Source organism: Parasteatoda tepidariorum, chromosome 10 (assembly GCF_982258835.1).
Source record: "Parasteatoda tepidariorum strain Cologne lab strain chromosome 10, Ptep-v5.0, whole genome shotgun sequence".
NCBI classification, from domain to species: Eukaryota; Metazoa; Arthropoda; class Arachnida; order Araneae; family Theridiidae; genus Parasteatoda; species Parasteatoda tepidariorum.
In genome coordinates, this window is record NC_141764.1 from 3,432,484 (window position 1) to 3,453,910 (window position 21,427).

Here is a 21,427-nt window from a genome sequence, read left to right on the forward strand (position 1 = left end):
TCACATAGTTTCGGATAATTTCACATAATTTCGGATAGTTTCACATAGTTTCGGATAGTTTCACATAGTTTCACATAGTTTCGGATAGTTTCACATAGTTTCGGATAGTTTCACATAGTTTAACATAGTTTCACATAGTTTCGGATAGTTTCACATAGTTTCGGATAGTTTCACATAGTTTCGGATAGTTTCACATAGTTTCGGATAGTTTCGGATAGTTTCACATAGTTTCACATAGTTTCACATAGTTTCACATAGTTTCGGATAATTTCACATAGTTTCGGATAGTTTCACATAGTTTCGGATAGTTTCACATAGTTTCGATAGTTTCACATAGCTTCACATAGTTTCACATAGTTTCGGATAGTTTCACATAGTTTCGGATAGTTTTACATAGTTTCACATAGTTTCGGATAGTTTCACATAATTTCATATAGTTTCGGATGGTTTCACATAGTTTCACATAGTTTCGGATAGTTTTACATAGTTTCACATAGTTTAGCACAGTCTCACATAGTTTCGGATAGTTTCACATAGTTTCACATAGTTTCGGATAGTTTCACATAGTTTCGGATAGTTTCACATAGTTTCGGACAGTTACACATAGTTTCACATAGTTTCGGATAGTTTCACATAGTTTCTCATAGTTTCGCATAGTTTCACATAGTTTCGGATAGTTTCACATAGGTTCGGATAGTTTCACATAGTTTCGGATAATTTCACATAATTTCGGACAGTTTCACATAGTTTCGGATAGTTTCACATAGTTTCACATAGTTTCACATAGTTTCACATAGTTTCGGATAGTTTCACATAGTTTAACATAGTTTCACATAGTTTCGGATAGTTTCACATAGTTTCGGATAGTTTCACATAGTTTCGGATAGTTTCACAAAGTTTCGGATAGTTTCGGATAGTTTCACATAGTTTCACATAGTTTCGGATAGTTTCACATAGTTTCGGATAGTTTCACATAGTTTCACATAGTTTCGAATAGTTTCACATAGTTTCGCATAGTTTCGGATAGTTTCACATAGTTTCGGATAGTTTCACATAGTTTCACATATTTTCGGATAGTTTCACATAATTTCACATATCTTTGGATAGATTCACATAGTTTCACATAGTTTTGGATAGTTTCACATAGTTTCGGATAGATTCACATAGTTTCACATAGTTTCGGATAATTTTACATAGTTTCGGATAGTTTCACATAGTTTCACATAGTTTCGGATAATTTTACATAGTTTCGGATAGTTTCACATAGTTTCGGATAGTTTCACATAGTTTCACATAGTTTCGATAGTTTCACATAGCTTCACATAGTTTCGGATAGTTTCACATAGTTTCACATAGTTTCGGATAGTTTTACATAGTTTCACATAGTTTCGGATAGTTTCACATAATTTCATATAGTTTCGGATGGTTTCACATAGTTTCACATAGTTTCGGATAGTTTTACATAGTTTCACATAGTTTCGGATAGTTTCACATAGTTTCACATAGTTTCACATAGTTTCGGATAGTTTCACATAGTTTCGGATAGTTTCACATAGTTTCGGATAGTTTCACATAGTTTCACATAGTTTCGGATAGTTTCACATAGTTTCGGATAGTTTCACATAGTTTCGGATGGTTTCACATAGTTTCGGATAGTTTCACATAGTTTCGGATGGTTTCACATAGTTGCGGATAGTTTCACATAGTTTCGGATAGTTTCACATAGTTTCGGATAGTTTCACATAGTTTCGGATAGTTTCACATGGTTTCACATAGTTTCGGATAGTTTCACATAGTTTCGCACAGTCTCACATAGTTTCGGATAGTTTCACATAGTTTCACATAGTTTCGGATAGTTTCACATAGTTTCGGATAGTTTCACATAGTTTCGGATAGCTTCACATAGTTTCAGACAGTTACACATAGTTTCACATAGTGTCGGATAGTTTCACATAGTTTCACATAGTTTCGCACAGTCTCACATAGTTTCGGATAGTTTCACATAGTTTCACATAGTTTCGGATAGTTTCACATAGTTTCGGATAGTTTCACATAGTTTCGGATAGTTTCACATAGTTTCAGACAGTTACACATAGTTTCACATAGTGTCGGATAGTTTCACATAGTTTCACATATTTTCGGATAGTTTCACATAGTTTCGGATAGTTTCACATAGTTTCTCATAGTTTCTCATAGTTTCACATAGTTTCATATAGTTTCGGATAGTTTCACATAGTTTCGGATAATTTCACATAGTTTCACATAGTTACACATAGTTTCGCATAGTTTCGGAGAGCTTCACATAGTTTCGGATAGTTTCTCATAGTTTCACATAGTTTCATATAGTTTCAGATAGTTTCACATAGTTTCGGATAATTTCACATAGTTTCGGATAATTTCACATAGTTTCACATCGTTTCGGATAGTTTCACATAGTTTCACATAGTTTCGGATAGTTTCACATAGTTTCGGATAGTTTCACATAGTTTCGGAGAGTTTCACATAGTTTCGGATAGTTTCACATAGTTTCGGATAGTTTCACATAGTTTCGGATAGTTTCACATAGTTTCGGATAGTTTCACATAGTTTAACATAGTTTCACATAGTTTCGGATAGTTTCACATAGTTTCGGATAGTTTCACATAGTTTCGGATAGTTTCACATAGTTTCGGATAGTTTCACATAGTTTCGGATAGTTTAACATAGTTTCACATAGTTTCGGATAGTTTCACATAGTTTCACATAGTTTCGGATAGCTTCACATAGTTTCACATAGTTTCGGATAAATTCACATAATTTCACATATCTTTGGATAGATTCACATAGTTTCACATAGTTTTGGATAGTTTCACATAGTTTCGGATAGTTTCACATAGTTTCGGATAGTTTCACATAGTTTCGGATAGATTCACATAGTTTCGGATAGTTTCACATAGTTTAACATAGTTTCACATAGTTTCACATAGTTTCGGATAGTTTCACATAGTTTCGGATAGTTTCACATAGTTTCACATAGTTTCGGATAGTTTCGGATAGTTTCGGATAGTTTCACATAGTTTCGGATAGTTTCACATAGTTTCACATAGTTTCGGATAGTTTCACATAGTTTCGGATAGTTTCACATAGTTTCACATAGTTTCGGATAGTTTCACATAATTTCACATATCTTTGGATAGATTCACATAGTTTCACTTAGTTTTGGATAGTTTCACATAGTTTCGGATAGATTCACATAGTTTCACATAGTTTCGGTCAGTTTCACATAGTTTCACATAGTTTCGGATAGTTTCACATAGTTTCACATAGTTTCGGATAATTTCACATAGTTTCGGATAGTTTCACATAGTTTCGGATAGTTTCACATAGTTTCACATAGTTTCGATAGTTTCACATAGCTTCACATAGTTTCACATAGTTTCGGATAGTTTCACATAGTTTCGGATAGTTTTACATAGTTTCACATAGTTTCGGATAGTTTCACATAATTTCATATAGTTTCGGATGGTTTCACATAGTTTCACATAGTTTCGGATAGTTTTACATAGTTTCACATAGTTTCGCACAGTCTTACATAGTTTCGGATAGTTTCACATAGTTTCACATAGTTTCGGATAGTTTCACATAGTTTCACATAGTTTCGGATAGTTTCACATAGTTTCGGACAGTTACACATAGTTTCACATAGTTTCGGATAGTTTCACATAGTTTCTCATAGTTTCGCATAGTTTCACATAGTTTCGGATAGTTTCACATAGGTTCGGATAGTTTCACATAGTTTCGGATAATTTCACATAATTTCGGATAGTTTCACATAGTTTCGGATAGTTTCACATAGTTTCGGATAGTTTCACATAGTTTAACATAGTTTCACATAGTTTCGGATAGTTTCACATAGTTTCGGATAGTTTCACATAGTTTCGGATAGTTTCACATAGTTTCGGATAGTTTCGGATAGTTTCACATAGTTTCACATAGTTTCGGATAGTTTCACATAGTTTCGGATAGTTTCACATAGTTTCGGATAGTTTCACATAGTTTCGCATAGTTTCGGATAGTTTCACATAGTTTCGGATAGTTTCACATAGTTTCACATAGTTTCGGATAGTTTCACATAATTTCACATATCTTTGGATAGATTCACATAGTTTCACATAGTTTTGGATAGTTTCACATAGTTTCGGATAGATTCACATAATTTCACATAGTTTCGGATAATTTTACATAGTTTCGGATAGTTTCACATAGTTTCACATAGTTTCGGATAATTTTACATAGTTTCGGATAGTTTCACATAGTTTCGGATAGTTTCACATAGTTTCACATAGTTTCGATAGTTTCACATAGCTTCACATAGTTTCACATAGTTTCGGATAGTTTCACATAGTTTCACATAGTTTCGGATAGTTTTACATAGTTTCACATAGTTTCGGATAGTTTCACATAATTTCATATAGTTTCGGATGGTTTCACATAGTTTCACATAGTTTCGGATAGTTTTACATAGTTTCACATAGTTTCGCACAGTCTCACATAGTTTCGGATAGTTTCACATAGTTTCGGATAGTTTCACATAGTTTCACATAGTTTCACATAGTTTCGGATAGTTTCACATAGTTTCGGATACTTTCACATAGTTTCGGATAGTTTCGGATAGTTTCACATAGTTTCACATAGTTTCGGATAGTTTCACATAGTTTCACATAGTTTCGGATAGTTTCACATAGTTTCGGATGGTTTCACATAGTTTCACATAGTTTCGGATAGTTTCACATAGTTTCGGATGGTTTCACATAGTTGCGGATAGTTTCACATAGTTTCGGATAGTTTCACATAGTTTCGGATAGTTTCACATAGTTTCGGATAGTTTCACATGGTTTCACATAGTTTCGGATAGTTTCACATAGTTTCGGATAGTTTCACATAGTTTCAGACAGTTACACATAGTTTCACATAGTGTCGGATAGTTTCACATAGTTTCACATATTTTCGGATAGTTTCACATAGTTTCGGATAGTTTCACATAGTTTCGGATAGTTTCTCATAGTTTCACATAGTTTCATATAGTTTCGGATAGTTTCACATAGTTTCGGATAATTTCACATAGTTTCACATAGTTACACATAGTTTCGCATAGTTTCGGAGAGCTTCACATAGTTTCGGATAGTTTCTCATAGTTTCACATAGTTTCATATAGTTTCAGATAGTTTCACATAGTTTCGGATAATTTCACATAGTTTCACATCGTTTCGGATAGTTTCACATAGTTTCACATAGTTTCGGATAGTTTCACATCGTTTCGGATAGTTTCACATAGTTTCACATAGTTTCGGATAGTTTCACATAGTTTCGGATAGTTTCACATAGTTTCGGAGAGTTTCACATAGTTTCGGATAGTTTCACATAGTTTCGGATAGTTTCACATAGTTTCGGATAGTTTCACATAGTTTCGGATAGTTTCACATAGTTTAACATAGTTTCACATAGTTTCACATAGTTTCGGATAGTTTCACATAGTTTCGGATAGTTTCACATAGTTTCGGATAGTTTCACATAGTTTCGGATAGTTTCACATAGTTTCGGATAGTTTAAAATAGTTTCACATAGTTTCGGATAGTTTCACATAGTTTCACATAGTTTCGGATAGTTTCACATAGTTTCACATAGTTTCGGATAAATTCACATAATTTCACATATCTTTGGATAGATTCACATAGTTTCACATAGTTTTGGATAGTTTCACATAGTTTCGGATAGATTCACATAGTTTCACATAGTTTCGGATAGTTTCACATAGTTTCTCATAGTTTCGGATAGTTTCACATAGTTTCACATAGTTTCGGATAATTTCACATAGTTTCGGATAGTTTCACATAGTTTCGGATAGTTTCACATAGTTTCACATAGTTTCACATAGTTTCGATAGTTTCACATAGCTTCACATAGTTTCACATAGTTTCGGATAGTTTCACATAGTTTCGGATAGTTTTACATAGTTTCACATAGTTTCGGATAGTTTCACATAATTTCATATAGTTTCGGATGGTTTCACATAGTTTCACATAGTTTCGGATAGTTTTACATAGTTTCACATAGTTTCGCACAGTCTCACATAGTTTCGGATAGTTTCACATAGTTTCGGATAGTTTCACATAGTTTCACATAGTTTCACTTAGTTTCTCATAGTTTCGGATAGTTTCACATAGTTTCGGACAGTTACACATAGTTTCACATAGTTTCGGATAGTTTCACATAGTTTCACATAGTTTCACATAGTTTCGGATTGTTTCACATAGTTTCGGATGGTTTCACATAGTTGCGGATAGTTTCACATAGTTTCACATAGTTTCGGATAGTTTCACATAGTTTCGGATAGTTTCACATAGTTTCGGATAGTTTCACATGGTTTCACATAGTTTCGGATAGTTTCACATAGTTTCACATAGTTTCGCACAGTCTCACATAGTATCGGATAGTTTCACATAGTTTCGTATAGTTTCACATAGTTTCGGATAGTTTCGCATAGTTTCGGATAGTTTCACATAGTTTCGGATAGTTTCACATAGTTTCGGACAGTTACACATAGTTTCACATAGTGTCGGATGGTTTCACATACTTTCGGATAGTTTCACATAGTTTCGGATAGTTTCACATAGTTTCGGATAGTTTCGGATAGTTTCACATAGTTTCACATAGTTTCGGATAGTTTCACATAGTTTCGGATAGTTTAACATAGTTTCACATAGTTTCGGATAGTTTCACATAGTTTCACATAGTTTCGGATAGTTTCACATAGTTTCACATAGTTTCACATAGTTTCGGATAGTTTCACATAGTTTCACATAGTTTCGGGTAGTTTCACATAATTTCACTTATCTTTGGATAGATTCACATAGCTTCACATATTTTCGGAGAGTTTCACATAGTTTCGGATAGTTTCACATAGTTTCGGATAGTTTCTCATAGTTTCACATAGTTTCATATAGTTTCGGATAGTTTCACATAGTTTCGGATAATTTCACATAGTTTCACATAGTTACACATAGTTTCGCATAGTTTCGGATAGTTTCATATAGTTTCAGATAGTTTCACATAGTTTCACATAGTTTCGGATAATTTCACATAGTTTCACATCGTTTCGGATAGTTTCACATAGTTTCACATAGTTTCGGATAGTTTCACATAGTTTCACATAGTTTCATATAGTTTCAGATAGTTTCACATAGTTTCGGATAATTTCACATAGTTTCACATCGTTTCGGATAGTTTCACATAGTTTCACATAGTTTCGGATAGTTTCACATAGTTTCACATAGTTTCACACAGTTTCATATAGTTTCGGATAATTTCACATAGTTTCGGATAGTTTCACATAGTTTCGGATAGTTTCACATAGTTTCGGATAGTTTCACATAGTTTCGGATAGTTTCACATAGTTTCGGATAGTTTCACATAGTTTCGGATAGTTTCACATAGTTTCACATAGTTTCGGATAGTTTCACTTAGTTTCGGATAGTTTCACATAGTTTCGGATAGTTTCACATAGTTTCGGATAGTTTCACATAGTTTCGGATAGTTTCGGATAGATTCACATAGTTTCACATAGTTTCGGATAGTTTCACATAGTTTCGGATAGTTTCACATAGTTTCGGATAGTTTCACATAGTTTTACATAGTTTCGGATAGTTTCACATAGTTTCACATAGCTTCGGATAGTTTCACATAGTTTCACATAGTTTCGGATAGTTTCACATAGTTTCACATAGTTTCGGATAGTTTCACATAATTTCACATATCTTGGGATAGATTCACATAGTTTCACATAGTTTTGGATAGTTTCACATAGTTTCGGATAGATTCACATAGTTTCACATAGTTTCGGATAGTTTCACATAGTTTCACATAGTTTCGGATAGTTTCATATAGTTTCACATAGTTTCGGATAATTTCACATAGTTTCGGATAGTTTCGGATAGTTTCGGATAGTTTCACATAGTTTCTCATAGTTTCGATAGTTTCACATAGCTTCACATAGTTTCACATAGTTTCGGATAGTTTCACATAGTTTCACATAGTTTCGGATAGTTTTACATAGTTTCACATAGTTTCGGATAGTTTCAAATAATTTCATATAGTTTCGGCTGGTTTCACATAGTTTCACATAGTTTCGGATAGTTTTACATAGTTTCACATAGTTTCGGATAGTCTCACATAGTCGCACAGTCTCACATAGTTTCGGATAGTTTCACATAGTTTCGGATAGTTTCACATAGTTTCACATAGTTTCGGATAGTTTCACATAGTTTCGGATAGTTTCGGATAGTTTAACATAGTTTCGGATAGTTTCACATAGTTTCGGATAGTTTCACATAGTTTCGGATAGTTTCACATAGTTTCACATAGTTTCACATAGTTTCGGATAGTTTCATATAGTTTCACATAGTTTCGGATAGTTTCACATAGTTTCGGAAGGTTTCACATAGTTTCACATAGTTTCGGATAGTTTCACATAGTTTCGGATGGTTTCACATAGTTGCGGATAGTTTCACATAGTTTCGGATAGTTTCACATAGTTTCGGATAGTTTCACATAGTTTCGGATAGTTTCGCATGGTTTCACATAGTTTCGGATAGTTTCACATAGTTTCACATAGTTTCGCACAGTCTCACATAGTTTCGGATAGTTTCACATAGTTTCGGATAGTTTCACATAGTTTCGGATAGTTTCACATAGTTTCGGATAGTTTCACATAGCTTCGGATAGTTTCACATAGTTTCGGACAGTTACACATAGTTTCACATAGTGTCGGATAGTTTCACATAGTTTAACATAGTTTCACATATTTTCGGATAGTTTCACATAGTTTCGGATAGTTTCACATAGTTTCGGATAGTTTCACATAGTTACACATAGTTTCGCATAGTTTCGGATAGCTTCACATAGTTTCGGATAGTTTCTCATAGTTTCACATAGTTTCATATAGTTTCAGATAGTTTCACATAGTTTCACATAGTTTCGGATAATTTCACATAGTTTCACATCGTTTCGGATAGTTTCACAAAGTTTCACATAGTTTCGGATAGTTTCACATAGTTTCGGATAGTTTCACATAGATTCGGATAGTTTCACATAGTTTCGGATAGTTTCACATAGTTTCACATAGTTTCGGATAGTTTCACATAGTTTCGGATAGTTTCACATAGTTTAACATAGTTTCACATAGTTTCGCATACTTTCGGATAGTTTCACATAGTTTCGGATAGTTTCACATAGTTTCGGATAGTTTCACATAGTTTCGGATAGTTTCGGATAGTTTCACATAGTTTCACATAGCTTCGGATAGTTTCACATAGTTTCGGATAGTTTCACATAGTTTCGGATAGTTTCACATAGTTTCGGATAGTTTCACATAGTTTCGGATAGTTTCACATAGTTTCGGACAGTTACACATAGTTTCACATAGTGTCGGATAGTTTCACATAGTTTCACATATTTTCGGATAGTTTCACATAGTTTCAGATATTTTCACATAGTTTCGAAAAGTTTCTCATAGTTTCATATAGTTTCGGATAGTTTCACATAGTTTCGGATAATTTCACATAGTTTCACATAGTTACACATAGTTTCGCATAGTTTCGGATAGCTTCACATAGTTTCGGATAGTTTCTCATAGTTTCACATAGTTTCATATAGTTTCAGATAGTTTCAGATAGTTTCACATAGTTTCGGATAATTTCACATAGTTTCACATCGTTTCGGATAGTTTCACATAGTTTCACATAGTTTCGGATAGTTTCACATAGTTTCGGATAGTTTCACATAGTTTCGGAGAGTTTCACATAGTTTCGGATAGTTTCACATAATTTCGGATAGTTTCATATAGTTTCGGATAGTTCCACATAGTTTAACATAGTTTCACATAGTTTCGGATAGTTTCACATAGTTTCGGATAGTTTCACATAGTTTCGGATAGTTTCACATAGTTTCGGATAGTTTCGGATAGTTTCACATAGTTTCACATAGTTTCGGATAGTTTCACATAGTTTCGGATAGTTTCACATAGTTTCGGATAGTTTCACATAGTTTCACATAGTTTCGGATCGTTTCACATAGTTTCACATAGTTTCGGATAGTTTCACATAATTTCTCATATCTTTGGACAGATTCACATAGTTTCACATAGTTTTGGATAGTTTCACATAGTTTCGGATAGATTCACATAGTTTCACATAGTTTCGGATAGTTTCACATAGTTTCACATAGTTTCGGATAGTTTCACATAGTTTCGGATAATTTCACATAGTTACGGATAGTTACACATAGTTTCGGATAGTTTCACATAGTTTCACATAGTTTCGATAGTTTCACATAGCTTCACATAGTTTCACATAGTTTCGGATAGTTTCACATAGTTTCACATAGTTTCGGATAGTTTTACATAGTTTCACATAGTTTCGGATAGTTTCAAATAATTTCATATTGTTTCGGAAGGTTTCACATAGTTTCACATAGTTTCGGATAGTTTTATATAGTTTCACATAGTTTCGCACAGTCTCACATAGTTTCGGATAGTTTCACATAGTTTCGGATAGTTTCACATAGCTTCACATAGTTTCTCATAGTTTCACATAGTTTCGGATAGTTTCACATAGTTTCGGATAGTTTCACATAGTTTCGGACAGTTACACATAGTTTCACATAGTTTCGGAAAGTTTCACATAGTTTCACATAGTTTCACATATTTTCGGATAGTTTCACATAGTTTCGGATAGTTTCACATAGTTTCACATAGTTTCGGATAGTTTCACATAGTTTCACATAGTTTCGGATAGTTTCACATAGTTTCAGATAGTTTCGGATAGTTTCACATAGTTTCACATAGTTTCGGATAGTTTCACATAGTTTCGGATAGTTTCACATAGTTTCGGATAGTTTCACATAGTTTCGGACAGTTACACATAGTTTCACATAGTTTCGGAAAGTTTCACATAGTTTCACATAGTTTCACATATTTTCGGATAGTTTCACATAGTTTCGGTAAGTTTCACATAGTTTCACATAGTTTCGGATAGTTTCACATAGTTTCGGATAGTTTCACATAGTTTCACATAGTTTCGGATAGTTTCACATAGTTTCGGATAGTTTCACATAGTTTCGGACAGTTACACATAGTTTCACATAGTGTCGGATAGTTTCACATAGTTTCACATATTTTCGGATAGTTTCACATAGTTTCAGATATTTTCACATAGTTTCGAAAAGTTTCTCATAGTTTCATATAGTTTCGGATAGTTTCACATAGTTTCGGATAATTTCACATAGTTTCACATAGTTTCGCATAGTTTCGGATAGCTTCACATAGTTTCGGATAGTTTCTCATAGTTTCACATAGTTTCATATAGTTTCAGATAGTTTCAGATAGTTTCACATAGTTTCGGATAATTTCACATAGTTTCACATCGTTTCGGATAGTTTCACATAGTTTCGGTTAGTTTCACATAGTTTCGGATAGTTTCACATAGTTTCGGAGAGTTTCACATAGTTTCGGATAGTTTCACATAGTTTCGGATAGTTTCATATAGTTTCGGATAGTTCCACATAGTTTAACATAGTTTCACATAGTTTCGGAAAGTTTCACATAGTTTCGGATAGTTTCACATAGTTTCGGATAGTTTCACATAGTTTCGGATAGTTTCGGATAGTTTCACATAGTTTCACATAGTTTCGGATAGTTTCACATAGTTTCGGATAGTTTCACATAGTTTCGGATAGTTTCACATAGTTTCACATAGTTTCGGATCGTTTCACATAGTTTCACATAGTTTCGGATAGTTTCACATAATTTCTCATATCTTTGGATAGATTCACATAGTTTCACATAGTTTTGGATAGTTTCACATAGTTTCGGATAGATTCACATAGTTTCACATAGTTTCGGATAGTTTCACATAGTTTCACATAGTTTCGGATAGTTTCACATAGTTTCGGATAATTTCACATAGTTACGGATAGTTTCACATAGTTTCGGATAGTTTCACATAGTTTCACATAGTTTCGATAGTTTCACATAGCTTCACATAGTTTCACATAGTTTCGGATAGTTTCACATAGTTTCACAGTGTTTCGGATAGTTTTACATAGTTTCACATAGTTTCGGATGGTTTCAAATAATTTCATATTGTTTCGGAAGGTTTCACATAGTTTCACATAGTTTCACATAGTTTCGGATAGTTTTACATAGTTTCACATAGTTTCGCACAGTCTCACATAGTTTCGGATAGTTTCACATAGTTTCGGATAGTTTCACATAGCTTCACATAGTTTCTCATAGTTTCACATAGTTTCGGATAGTTTCACATAGTTTCGGATAGTTTCACATAGTTTCGGACAGTTACACATAGTTTCACATAGTTTCGGAAAGTTTCACATAGTTTCACATAGTTTCACATATTTTCGGATAGTTTCACATAGTTTCGGATAGTTTCACATAGTTTCACATAGTTTCGGATAGTTTCACATAGTTTCACATAGTTTCGGATAGTTTCACATAGTTTCAGATAGTTTCGGATAGTTTCACATAGTTTCACATAGTTTCGGATAGTTTCACATAGTTTCGGATAGTTTCACATAGTTTCGGATAGTTTCACATAGTTTCGGACAGTTACACATAGTTTCACATAGTTTCGGAAAGTTTCACATAGTTTCACATAGTTTCACATATTTTCGGATAGTTTCACATAGTTTCGGTAAGTTTCACATATTTTCACATAGTTTCGGATAGTTTCACATAGTTTCACATAGTTTCGGATAGTTTCACATAGTTTCAGATAGTTTCGGATAGTTTCACATAGTTTCACATAGTTTCGGATAGTTTCACATAGTTTCGGATAGTTTCACATAGTTTCGGATAGTTTCACATAGTTTCACATAGTTTCGGATAGTTTCACATAGTTTCGGATGGTTTCACATAGTTTCACATAGTTTCGGATAGTTTCACATAGTTTCGGATGGTTTCACATAGTTGCGGATAGTTTCACATAGTTTCGGATAGTTTCACATAGTTTCGGATAGTTTCACATAGTTTCGGATAGTTTCACATGGTTTCACATAGTTTCAGATAGTTTCACATAGTTTCACATAGTTTCGCACAGTCTCACATAGTTTCGGATAGTTTCGGATAGTTTCACATAGTTTCGGACAGTTACACATAGTTTCACATAGTGTCGGATAGTTTCGCATAGTTTCACATAGTTTCACATATTTTCGGATAGTTTCAAATAGTTTCGGATAGTTTCACATAGTTTCGGATAGTTTCTCATAGTTTCACATAGTTTCATATAGTTTCGGATAGTTTCACATAGTTTCGGATAATTTCACATAGTTTCACATAGTTACACATAGTTTCGGATAGCTTCACATAGTTTCGGATAGTTTCTCATAGTTTCACATAGTTTCATATAGTTTCAGATAGTTTCGCATAGTTTCACATAGTTTCGGATAATTTCACATAGTTTCACATCGTTTCGGATAGTTTCACATAGTTTCGGATAGTTTCACATAGTTTCGGATAGTTTCACATAGTTTCAGATAGTTTCGGATAGTTTCTCATAGTTTCACATAGTTTCGGATAGTTTCACATAGTTTCGGATAGTTTCACATAGTTTCGGATAGTTTCACATAGTTTCGGATAGTTTCACATAGTTTCGGATAGTTTCACATAGTTTCACATAGTTTCGGATAGTTTCACATAGTTTCACATAGTTTCACATAGTCTCGGATAGTTTCACATAGTTTCACATAGCTTCGGATAGTTTCACATAGTTTCACATAGTTTCGGAGAGTTTCACATAATTTCACATATCTTTGGATAGATTCACATAGTTTCACTTAGTTTTGGATAGTTTCACATAGTTTCGGATAGATTCACAGAGTTTCACATAGTTTTGGATAGCTTCACATAGTTTCGGATAGTTTCTAATAGTTTCACATAGTTTCATATAGTTTCAGATAGTTTCACATAGTTTCACATAGTTTCGGATAATTTCACATAGTTTCGCATCGTTTCGGATAGTTTCACATAGTTTCACATAGTTTCGGATAGTTTCACATAGTTTCGGATAGTTTCACATAGTTTCGGATAGTTTCACATAGTTTCGGATAGTTTCACATGGTTTCACATAGTTTCATAAAGTTTCAGATAGTTTCACATAGTTTCGGATAATTTCACATAGTTTCACATCGTTTCGGATAGTTTCACATAGTTTCACATAGTTTCGGATAGTTTCACATAGTTTCACATAGTTTCGGATAGTTTCACATAGTTTCGGATAATTTCACATAGTTACGGATAGTTTCACATAGTTTCGGATAGTTTCACATAGTTTCACATAGTTTCGATAGTTTCACATAGCTTCACATAGTTTCATATAGTTTCGGATAGTTTCACATAGTTTCACATAGTTTCGGATAGTTTTACATAGTTTCACATAGTTTCGGATAGTTTCAAATAATTTCATATTGTTTCGGAAGGTTTCACATAGTTTCACATAGTTTCACATAGTTTCGGATAGTTTTACATAGTTTCACATAGTTTCGCACAGTCTCACATAGTTTCGGATAGTTTCACATAGTTTCGGATAGTTTCACATAGCTTCACATAGTTTCTCATAGTTTCACATAGTTTCGGATAGTTTCACATAGTTTCGGATAGTTTCACATAGTTTCGGACAGTTACACATAGTTTCACATAGTTTCGGAAAGTTTCACATAGTTTCACATAGTTTCACATATTTTCGGATAGTTTCACATAGTTTCGGATAGTTTCACATAGTTTCACATAGTTTCGGATAGTTTCACATAGTTTCACATAGTTTCGGATAGTTTCACATAGTTTCAGATAGTTTCGGATAGTTTCACATAGTTTCACATAGTTTCGGATAGTTTCACATAGTTTCGGATAGTTTCACATAGTTTCGGATAGTTTCACATAGTTTCGGACAGTTACACATAGTTTCACATAGTTTCGGAAAGTTTCACATAGTTTCACATATTTTCGGATAGTTTCCCATAGTTTCGGTAAGTTTCACATAGTTTCACATAGTTTCGGATAGTTTCACATAGTTTCACATAGTTTCGGATAGTTTCACATAGTTTCAGATAGTTTCGGATAGTTTCACATAGTTTCGGATAGTTTCACATAGTTTCGGATAGTTTCACATAGTTTCGGATAGTTTCACATAGTTTCACATAGTTTCGGATAGTTTCACATAGTTTCGGATGGTTTCACATAGTTTCACATAGTTTCGGATAGTTTCACATAGTTTCGGATGGTTTCACATAGTTGCGGATAGTTTCACATAGTTTCGGATAGTTTCACATAGTTTCGGATAGTTTCACATAGTTTCGGATAGTTTCACATGGTTTCACATAGTTTCGGATAGTTTCACATAGTTTCACATAGTTTCGCACAGTCTCACATAGTTTCGGATAGTTTCGGATAGTTTCACATAGTTTCGGACAGTTACACATAGTTTCACATAGTGTCGGATAGTTTCGCATAGTTTCACATAGTTTCACATATTTTCGGATAGTTTCAAATAGTTTCGGATAGTTTCACATAGTTTCGGATAGTTTCTCATAGTTACACATAGTTTCATATAGTTTCGGATAGTTTCACATAGTTTCGGATAATTTCACATAGTTTCACATAGTTACACATAGTTTCGGATAGCTTCACATAGTTTCGGATAGTTTCTCATAGTTTCACATAGTTTCATATAGTTTCAGATAGTTTCGCATAGTTTCACATAGTTTCGGATAATTTCACATAGTTTCACATCGTTTCGGATAGTTTCACATAGTTTCCGATAGTTTCACACAGTTTCGGATAGTTTCACGTAGTTTCGGATAGTTTCACATAGTTTCATAAAGTTTCAGATAGTTTCACATAGTTTCACATAGTTTCGGATAATTTCACATAGTTTCACATCGTTTCGGATAGTTTCACATAGTTTCGGATAGTTTCGGATAGTTTCACATAGTTTCGGATAGTTTCACATAGTTTCGGATAGCTTCACATAGTTTCGGATAGTTTCACATAGTTTCGCATAGTTTCGGATAGATTCACATAGTTTCGGATAGTTTCACATTGTTTAACATAGTTTCACTTAGTTTCACATTGTTTAACATAGTTTCACTTAGTTTCACATAGTTTCGGATAGTTTCACATAGTTTCGGATAGTTTCACATAGTTTCGGATAGTTTCACATAGTTTCGGATAGTTTCGGATAGTTTCTCATAGTTTCACATAGTTTCGGATAGTTTCACATAGTTTCGGATAGTTTCACATAGTTTCGGATAGTTTCACATAGTTTCACATAGTTTCGGATAGTTTCACATAGTTTCACATAGTTTCACATAGTCTCGGATAGTTTCACATAGTTTCACATAGCTTCGGATAGTTTCACATAGTTTCACATAGTTTCGGAGAGTTTCACATAATTTCACATATCTTTGGATAGATTCACATAGTTTCACTTAGTTTTGGATAGTTTCACATAGTTTCGGATAGATTCACATAGTTTCACATAGTTTTGGATAGCTTCACATAGTTTCGGATAGTTTCTAATAGTTTCACATAGTTTCATATAGTTTCAGATAGTTTCACATAGTTTCACATAGTTTCGGATAATTTCACATAGTTTCGCATCGTTTCGGATAGTTTCACATAGTTTCACATAGTTTCGGATAGTTTCACATAGTTTCGGATAGTTTCACATAGTTTCGGATAGTTTCACATGGTTTCACATAGTTTCATAAAGTTTCAGATAGTTTCACATAGTTTCACATAGTTTCGGATAATTTCACATAGTTTCACATCGTTTCGGATAGTTTCACATAGTTTCGGACAGTTACACCTAGTTTCACATAGTTTCGGATAGTTTCACATAGTTTCGGATAGTTTCACATAGTTTCGGATAGTTTCTCATAGTTTCACATAGTTTCATATAGTTTCGGATAGTTTCACATAGTTTCGGATATTTTCACATAGTTTCACATAGTTACACATAGTTTCGCATAGTTTCGGATAGCTTCACATAGTTTCGGATAGTTTCTCATAGTTTCACATAGTTTCATATAGTTTCAGATAGTTTCACATAGTTTCACATAGTTTCACATAGTTTCGGATAATTTCGCATAGTTTCACATCGTTTCGGATAGTTTCACTAGTTTCACATAGTTTCGGATAGTTTCACATAGTTTCGGATAGTTTCACATAGTTTCGGATAGTTTCACATAGTTTCACATAGTTTCATAAAGTTTCAGATAGTTTCACATAGTTTCACATAGTTTCGGATAATTTCACATAGTTTCACATCGTTTTGGATAGTTTCACATAGTTTCGGATAGTTTCACATAGTTTCGGATAGTTTCACATAGTTTCGGATAGTTTCACATAGTTTCGGATAGTTTCACATAGTTTCGGATAGTTTCACATAGTTTCGGATAGTTTCGGATAGATTCACATAGTTTCGGATAGTTTCACATAGTTTCGCACAGTCTCACATAGTTTCGGATAGTTTCGGATAGTTTCACATAGTTTCGGACAGTTACACATAGTTTCACATAGTGTCGGATAGTTTCGCATAGTTTCACATAGTTTCACATATTTTCGGATAGTTTCAAATAGTTTCGGATAGTTTCACATAGTTTCGGATAGTTTCTCATAGTTTCACATAGTTTCATATAGTTTCGGATAGTTTCACATAGTTTCGGATAATTTCACATAGTTTCACATAGTTACACATAGTTTCGGATAGCTTCACATAGTTTCGGATAGTTTCTCATAGTTTCACATAGTTTCATATAGTTTCAGATAGTTTCGCATAGTTTCACATAGTTTCGGATAATTTCACATAGTTTCACATCGTTTCGTATAGTTTCACATAGTTTCCGATAGTTTCACACAGTTTCGGATAGTTTCACGTAGTTTCGGATAGTTTCACATAGTTTCATAAAGTTTCAGATAGTTTCACATAGTTTCACATAGTTTCGGATAATTTCACATAGTTTCACATCGTTTCGGATAGTTTCACATAGTTTCGGATAGTTTCACATAGTTTCACATAGTTTCACATAGTTTCGGATAGTTTCACATAGTTTCGGATAGTTTCACATAGTTTCGGATAGCTTCACATAGTTTCGGATAGTTTCACATAGTTTCGCATAGTTTCGGATAGATTCACATAGTTTCGGATAGTTTCACATTGTTTAACATAGTTTCACTTAGTTTCACATTGTTTAACATAGTTTCACTTAGTTTCACATAGTTTCGGATAGTTTCACATAGTTTCGGATAGTTTCACATAGTTTCGGATAGTTTCACATAGTTTCGGATAGTTTCGGATAGTTTCTCATAGTTTCACATAGTTTCGGATAGTTTCACATAGTTTCGGATAGTTTCACATAGTTTCGGATAGTTTCACATAGTTTCGGATAGTTTCACATAGTTTCACATAGTCTCGGATAGTTTCACATAGTTTCACATAGCTTCGGATAGTTTCACATAGTTTCACATAGTTTCGGAGAGTTTCACATAATTTCACATATCTTTGGATAGATTCACATAGTTTCACTTAGTTTTGGATAGTTTCACATAGTTTCGGATAGATTCACATAGTTTCACATAGTTTTGGATAGCTTCACATAGTTTCGGATAGTTTCTAATAGTTTCACATAGTTTCATATAGTTTCAGATAGTTTCACATAGTTTCACATAGTTTCGGATAATTTCACATAGTTTCGCATCGTTTCGGAGAGTTTCACATAGTTTCACATAGTTTCGGATAGTTTCACATAGTTTCGGATAGTTTCACATAGTTTCGGATAGTTTCACATGGTTTCACATAGTTTCATAAAGTTTCAGATAGTTTCACATAGTTTCACATAGTTTCGGATAATTTCACATAGTTTCACAGCGTTTCGGATAGTTTCACATAGTTTCACATAGTTTCGGATAGTTTCACATAGTTTCGGATAGTTTCACATAGTTCGGATAGTTTCACATAGTTTCGGATAGTTTCACATAGTTTCACATAGTTTCGGATAGTTTCACATAGTTTCGGATAGTTTCACATAGTTTAACATAGTTTCACATAGTTTCGGATAGTTTCACATAGTTTCGGATAGTTTCACATAGTTTCACATAGTTTCGGATAGTTTCGGATAGTTTCACATAGTTTCGGATAGTTTCACATAGTTTCACATAGTTTCGGATAGTTTCACATAGTTTCGGATAGTTTCACATAGTTTCGGATAGTTTCACATAGTTTCACATAGTTTCGGATAGTTTCACATAATTTCACATATCTTTGGATAGATTCACATAGTTTCACTTAGTTTTGGATAGTTTCACATAGTTTCGGATAGATTCACATAGTTTCACATAGTTTCGGACAGTTTCACATAGTTTCACATAGTTTCGGATAGTTTCACATAGTTTCACATAGTTTCGGATAATTTCACATAGTTTCGGATAGTTTCACATAGTTTCGGATAGTTTCACATAGTTTCGATAGTTTCACATAGCTTCACATAGTTTCACATAGTTTCGGATAGTTTCACATAGTTTCGGATAGTTTTACATAGTTTCACATAGTTTCGGATAGTTTCACATAATTTCATATAGTTTCGGATGGTTTCACATAGTTTCACATAGTTTCGGATAGTTTTTCATAGTTTCACATAGTTTCGCACAGTCTCACATAGTTTCGGATAGTTTCACATAGTTTCACATAGTTTCGGATAGTTTCACATAGTTTCGGATAGTTTCACATAGTTTCGGACAGTTACACATAGTTTCACATAGTTTCGGATAGTTTCACATAGTTTCACATAGTTTCACATAGTTTCGGATAGTTTCACATAGTTTCACATAGTTTCGGATAGTTTCACATAGTTTCGGATGGTTTCACATAGTTTCACATAGTTTCGGATAGTTTCACATAGTTTCGGATAGTTTCACATGGTTTCACATAGTTTCGAATAGTTTCACATAGTTTCACATAGTTTCACATAGTTTCGGATAGTTTCACATAGTTTCGGATTGTTTCACATAGTTTCGGATAGTTTCGCACAGTCTCACATAGTTTCGGATAGTTTCACATAGTTTCACATAGTTTCGGATAGTTTCACATAGTTTCGGATAGTTTCACATAGTTTCGGACAGTTACACATAGTTTCACATAGTTTCGGATAGTTTCACATAGTTTCACATAGTTTCACATAGTTTCGGATAGTTTCACATAGTTTCACATAGTTTCGGATAGTTTCAAATAGTTTCACATAGTTTCGGATAGTTTCACATAGTTTCGGATAGTTTCACATAGTTTCACATAGTTTCGGATAGTTTCACATAGTTTCGGATAGTTTCACATAGTTTCGGACAGTTACACATAGTTTCACATAGTTTCGGATAGTTTCACATAGTTTCGGATAGTTTCACATAGTTTCGGATAGTTTCTCATAGTTTCACATAGTTTCATATAGTTTCGGATGGTTTCACATAGTTTCGGATAGTTTTACATAGTTTCACATAGTTTCGCACAGTCTCACATAGTTTCGGATAGTTTCACATAGTTTCACATAGTTTCGGATAGTTTCACATAGTTTCACATAGTTTCACATAGTTTCGGATAGTTTCACATAGTTTCGGACAGTTACACATAGTTTCACATAGTTTCGGATAGTTTCACATAGTTTCACATAGTTTCACATATTTTCGGATAGTTTCACATAGTTTCGGATAGTTTCACATAGTTTCGGATAGTTTCTCATAGTTTCACATAGTTTCATATAGTTTCGGATAGTTTCACATAGTTTCGGATATTTTCACATAGTTTCACATAGTTACACATAGTTTCGCATAGTTTCGGATAGCTTCACATAGTTTCGGATAGTTTCTCATAGTTTCACATAGTTTCATATAGTTTCAGATAGTTTCACATAGTTTCACATAGTTTCACATAGTTTCGGATAATTTCGCATAGTTTCACATCGTTTCGGATAGTTTCACTAGTTTCACATAGTTTCGGATAGTTTCACATAGTTTCGGATAGTTTCACATAGTTTCGGATAGTTTCACATAGTTTCACATAGTTTCATAAAGTTTCAGATAGTTTCACATAGTTTCACATAGTTTCGGATAATTTCACATAGTTTCACATCATTTTGGATAGTTTCACATAGTTTCGGATAGTTTCACATAGTTTCGGATAGTTTCACATAGTTTCGGATAGTTTCACATAGTTTCGGATAGTTTCACATAGTTTCGGATAGTTTCACATAGTTTCGGATAGTTTCGGATAGATTCACATAGTTTCGGATAGTTTCACATAGTTTAACATAGTTTCACATAGTTTCGGATAGTTTC